Raw genomic sequence first — 5,848 nt, forward strand, 5'->3', positions numbered from 1 at the left:
CCACTCTGGAGCCAGGCCTGGAGGTGGGGCATGCTGGCGAGCGCCTGGTGGCCGGGCTTTTACCCATGGTGGACAAGGGCGGGGACCCTGGCGGTCTGATCCTCGGCTACAGAAGCTGGCTATTGGGACGTGCAATGTCACCTTACTGGTGGGGAAGGAGCCTAAGCTGGTGTGTGAGGTTGAGAGGTTTTGGCTAAAAATAGTCAGACTCACCTTGACGCATGGCTCTAGCTCTGGAACCAGTTTCCTTGAGAGGGGTTGGACACTCTTCCACTCTGGAGTTGCCCCTGGTGAGAGGTGCCGAGCAGGAGTGAGCATACTTATTGCCCCCCATCTTGGTTCCTGTACGTTGGGATTCACCCCGGTGAATGAGAGGGTGGCCTCCCTCCACCTACATGTTGGGGGACGGGTTCTGACTGTTGTTTGTGCTTATGCAACAAACAGCAGCTCAGATTATCCACCCTTTTTGGAGTCCTTGGAAGGGGTACTGGAGACTGCGTCTCCTGGGGACTCCCTTGTTCTACTGGGGGACTTCAACACTCACGTGGGCAATGGCAGTGAAACCTGGAGGGGTGTGGTGAGGAGGAACGGCCCCCCTGATCTGAACCCGAGTGGTGTTCTATTATTGGACTTCTGTGCTTGCCATGGATTGTCCATAACAAACACCATGTTCAAGCATAAGGGTGTCCATATGTGCTCTTGGCACCAGAACACCTTAAGCCGCAGTTCGATGATCGACCACTGTTGTTGTTTCATTTGATCTGTGACCACATGTCTTGGACACTCGGGTGAAGAGATGGGCGGTTAGGTAAAGTTCTTAAACAGCATGGGATAAATTTTCATTGTTATGCTGATGACACACAATTATATTTGTCCATTAAACCCAATGAATCCAATCAGCTACTTAGACTACAAGCATGTCTTAAAGACATAAAAACATGGATGACCCTTAATTTTCTCCTGTTGAACACAGACAAGACTGAGGTTTTGGTTTTTGGACCTGAGCACCTTAGGAATGAATGTTTCAGTCTTTCTCCCTCCTTAGATGCATTAATCTGTCCTCCAGCTGTAATGTTAAAATCTTGGTGTTATTTTTGATCAGGACACGTCTTTTATCCCCCACATTAAAAACGTTACTAGAACCTCCTTCTTCCACCTGCGTAATATCACTAACATTAGAAACATCTGATCTAAACATGATGCAGAAAAACTGGTCCATGCATTTGTCACGTCTAGACTGGACTATTGCAATGGTTTATTATCTGGGTGTCCAAATACTTCTTTAAAACGTCTTCATTTGATCCAAAATGCTGCTGCCAGAGTCTTAACTGGAGTTACTGGGAGAGATCATATCTCTACAGTTTTAGTTTCTCTCCATTGGCTCCCTGTCAAATCCAGAATAGAATTCAAAATCTTACTTCTAACCTACAAAGCTCTCAACAACCTAGCTCCATCTTATATTACAGATCTTATTGTTCCATATTTTTCTAACGGAGGACTTCACTCTCAGGCTGCAGGTTTACTTGTGGTTCCTAGAATAAAAAAAAACAGAATGGGAGGAAGATCTTTCAGTTCTCAGGCTCCTCTCTTGTGGAACCAACTTCCAGTTTCTGTCCATGAGGCTGACACATTATCCAGTTTTAAAACTGGGATTATTTTCCTTTTTGATAAATCCTATAGTTCGGGTCGGCTTGGGTTTCCTGAGCTGTCCCTTAGTTCTGCTGCTATAGACTTGGACTGCTGGAGGACAAACTGACCACAATTTTCACTCTGCTGCTGTCTTTACTTACTCTGCTCAACCTGTTTTGTAATTGTAATTATTTTTCTATCCTTAACATGTGTTTTTGTCTTTCAGGTACACCTGGACCTGGACCTATATCTGGACCTTGACCTATACCTGGACCTGGACCTATATGTGGACCTATACCTGGACCTATACCTGGACCTACCATTCTGTGTTGGTCTGTCTCTCCTTCCTGTCCTCTCAACCAGTCGGTCAAAGCAGATGGTCTCTTGTCCTGAGCTGGTTCTGCTGGAGGTTTCTTCCTGTTAAAGGGAGTTTTTCTTTCCACTGTCTCCACTGTGCTTGCTCAGGATGGGAGACTGCAACGAAGCCAAGATTCAACTTGTCTGCTGGATTCCTTAGATAGAGAACTTTACTAATTGTCTTTTATGTGAATGTTCCTGTAAAGTCCCTGAGACAACTTTGTTGTGATTTGGCGCTTTATAAATAAACTGAATTGAATTGAATTGAACTAGCTGAATTTTGTTTTGATTTATAGTCAGAGCCTATTAGGGATTGTCATCAGCTACAAACATGTCAAATCTCAGCTGAATAGCTCTAAAATGGCAGAGTTATCTCAGTTTTTTTTTTTTTTTTTTAATAAAACAGCTGAATAGTATCCAAAAAAGTTCAATCTGGTCCTCTGGACATTCAAAAAAAAAAAAAAACAACAAAGCAAAAAAAAGTAGAAACGTTTCGTCTCTCATCCGAGAGACTTCCTCAGTCTGAGGAGCTGTATTCAGCTCAGTCTCTTAAATAGCACCTTCTCAGAGTGGATCAACCAGTTTGCTGCTGACAACCAAAACCAGCTGATCACATGCTCAAGAAGGACCATCAGCCTAACAATGGATCATTAGCACCTGATGGCTGTTTACTGTTCACAGAGGGCTGAGTGATACTAGCAATCACAGCATTGTAAGAGGGGGACAGTTGAACCTGGAGGCTCCGCCCCTGTTTAATGATGGACGATTTCTTTTCACAAAGATGGCCTCCTTTACTCCTCTCTCAAACCATCGTTCCTCTCTGTCCAGGATGTGAACATCTTCATCCCTGAAAGAGTGACCGCTGGCCTGGAGATGAGTGTAGACCGCAGAGTCCTGGCCTGATGATGTTGATCTTCTGTGCTGGTCCATCCTTTTGGCCAGTGGCTGTTTTGTTTCCCCGATGTAAGACTGATCACCCTCCTGACACTGAACAACATACACAACATTACTCTGTTTGTGCCGGGGGACTGGATCTTTGGGATGAACCAGTCTTTGCCGTAATGTATTTTGGGGTTTAAAAGCCACTGGGACGTTATGTTTAGAAAATAAACGTCTCAGTTTCTCTGATACTCCCTCAACATATGGAATGACCACTGGTCTGGGTCTGGGTTCCTCCTTTTCACCTGTTGGCTGACTGGAGTCCGGTTTGGGTTTCTTCTCTGCTTTCAGGAAGGCCCAGTTAGGATATCCACATTGCTCTAGAGCCTGTTTTGTGTGGGATTTCTCCTTCTGCCTGGCTCCTGAGCTAGTGGGGACGCTGTCTGCTCTGTGATACAGAGTCCTGATGACTCCTAACTTGTGCTCCAAAGGGTGATGGGAGTCAAACTGCAAATACTGGTCTGTGTGGGTGGGTTTGCAGTACACCTCGGTTTGCAAATGTCCTCTATCAGAGACTGAGACCTCACAGTCCAAGAAAGCCAACCTGCCATTTTTTACATCTTCTCGTGTGAACTTGATGTATTTATCCACAGAGTTGATGTGGTCAGTAAAATGTTGGACTTCCTGAGATTTGATTTTAACCCAGGTGTCATCAACATACCTGAACCAATGACTTGGTGGTGTCCCTGAAAAGGACGTCAAGGCTCTCTTTTCTACCCCCTCCATGTACAGGTTGGCAACAATAGGAGAAACTGGAGACCCCATAGCACACCCATGTTTCTGCCTATAATATTGCTCCCCATATGTGAAGTAGGTTGACTGCAGGCACAGTTTCAAGAGTTGACACAGTTGTTCTGTAGAAAGCGTGGTCCTGCTGCTCAGAGTGGTGTCTGATTTTACAACAGCTGAATAGTAGCTAAAGAAATCTAGAAAGAAGCTTTAATTTCCAAAAGGAAGTGGAGGGAGCTTAATTTTGCCTACTAAGGCTCAAGTAGGCTAAATTAAAACAATAAAGTTGAAATTATCTGAGAAAAGCTGAAATTTCCTTAAAACAGTGAATAGTAGCTAAAACAAGCAGAAACAAACTTAAATTACTAGAAGGAAGTCGGGGGAGAAGGTTTTTGTTGAATTAGGCTGAAAAATGTTTAAATGATTGCAGAAAATGTGGAATAGCTGATAAAGATGAAATTAGCATGAAAACAGCTAATTGTTAGGTAAAATAGAAGAAAAAGTTAAAACTTGCAGAAATGAGCTGCAAGGAGCAGAACAAGCTGAAATTATCATAAATAAGTTTGAAGAATCACAAACATGTTCAAGTTAGATGAATCAGGCTGAAAGGAGCACAAACAGCTGAAACAACAGCTGAAATTAGCTGATCTAGCTGAATTTTGTTTACATTTTTTTTCCACAATTAAGCTGAAAAAGCTTAACCAGGTCTAGGTAAATGTGAAAGTATTAGTACAAGGTTGTAAACATATCAAAAGTTATTAAGGTTGTAAAATAAGCTCCATTCATTTACTATGAGAGCCAAAATGGCAGAAAAGGCTAAAGATCTCAAGAATCTAAAGTTGCACCAATACCAAAAGTCACAGCAGACGTGTCCTCAAACAGCTGGACGGTTTGATATATGAGTTGTTGAACTAGCATAAAAACTGTGGGAGTAGTTAGCTGCCGAAAAACGTACGGAAAGGATAAAGCAGAAAACAGAAAAACAATAGTGTGAATGCTTCTGAAGCATTCACACTATTGTTTACTCGTCTTGAAAAGGAGTGATTATTTTAAAAGAAAACTTCTTAGTTTTTTCCCTTTTTTGAATTATTCAAATAAAACAAACAACTTCTGACAAAGCAAGCAACAACAGCTGGATTTTGTGTCCTGAATATTTGAGCGAAGGACAACAACAGGCAGGACAATAGGGAGACAGCAAGGAGAGCTGGAGAAAGGGCTCCAAGACGGATAACTCTGACAAACAGTGTGACCCCGAATTACAAGATGGGCCAAAAAGCATGTGAAGATATGTAAATGTGTTTCCACAAAGACAGGAAAAGCATTAATGTTCAAGAACAAATAAACTTTACATCTTCTGTGTGACGTCTTGGCACTGGAGAAGTAATTCATTCATGTACACAGGGAAACGAGAAACAGGAGACGGGTTTGCTTCAGAAAACGACTGCTAGTGTTAAAGTCGACTTTCTGCTAGTCCATACTTAAAGCAGTTAAGTAGAGATGATGTATTTGCAAGGTGAATATCGAACACTACCATTTTATTATTTCTTTACATTACTGTGCATTTTTGAGTCCTTGTTCACAGACAGACAAGAATCCTATAAAATGTTTGGATCAGGACGGTGATCCAGATCACCTCCAACATTTAATCATCTGTTCTTTGTGACAACCTCAGCATTTCCTGAATATTTTAAGGATTCAAGCTTCTTTATTTGTCACATGCATCACATGTGGTACATTTGGTGGAACGAAACTGTGTACACAGGGTCCCAGTTACATCCAACTATAGTATAAAATGTAAAAGAAAAAACAGTAATAAGATCTAAGATATGAAATAAGAAAAATGTTAACTATTTCAAGAGAATCTCTTCATAAGTTTTTGAGTAATCTTGTGCACAGACAGACAAACCAACAGCGTAACCTCCTTGGTGAAGGTAATAAAACCAGCATTCCTACAAGGAAAGATAGCACCAGCTGCTAGCTACTAGTTTTACCCCATTCTTCTTTACTGGGTTGCAGGGTCAGCTGGTGCCAATGTCCAGCAGTCACTGAGTGAGAGACAGGGGACACCCTGAACAGGTCCACAGTCCATCACAGGGACACCCTGGACAGGTCCACAGTCCATCACAGGGACACCCTAGACAGGTCCACAGTCCATCACAGGGACACCCTGGACAGGTCTCCAGTCCATCACAGG

At 42.6% G+C, this 5,848-nt stretch overlaps 1 protein-coding gene across 1 annotated transcript in view; it reads right to left on the bottom strand.

The window, feature by feature from the left end:
• pigg (phosphatidylinositol glycan anchor biosynthesis class G) overlaps nucleotides 1-5,848 on the bottom strand; it is a 240,944-nt gene that overhangs the window by 134,043 nt on the left and 101,053 nt on the right. The window lies entirely within an intron of this gene.

The sequence above is a fragment of the Nematolebias whitei genome, chromosome 4 (genome assembly GCF_014905685.2).
Source record: "Nematolebias whitei isolate Nwh7 chromosome 4, NemWhi1, whole genome shotgun sequence".
Classification (NCBI taxonomy): Eukaryota; Metazoa; Chordata; class Actinopteri; order Cyprinodontiformes; family Rivulidae; genus Nematolebias; species Nematolebias whitei.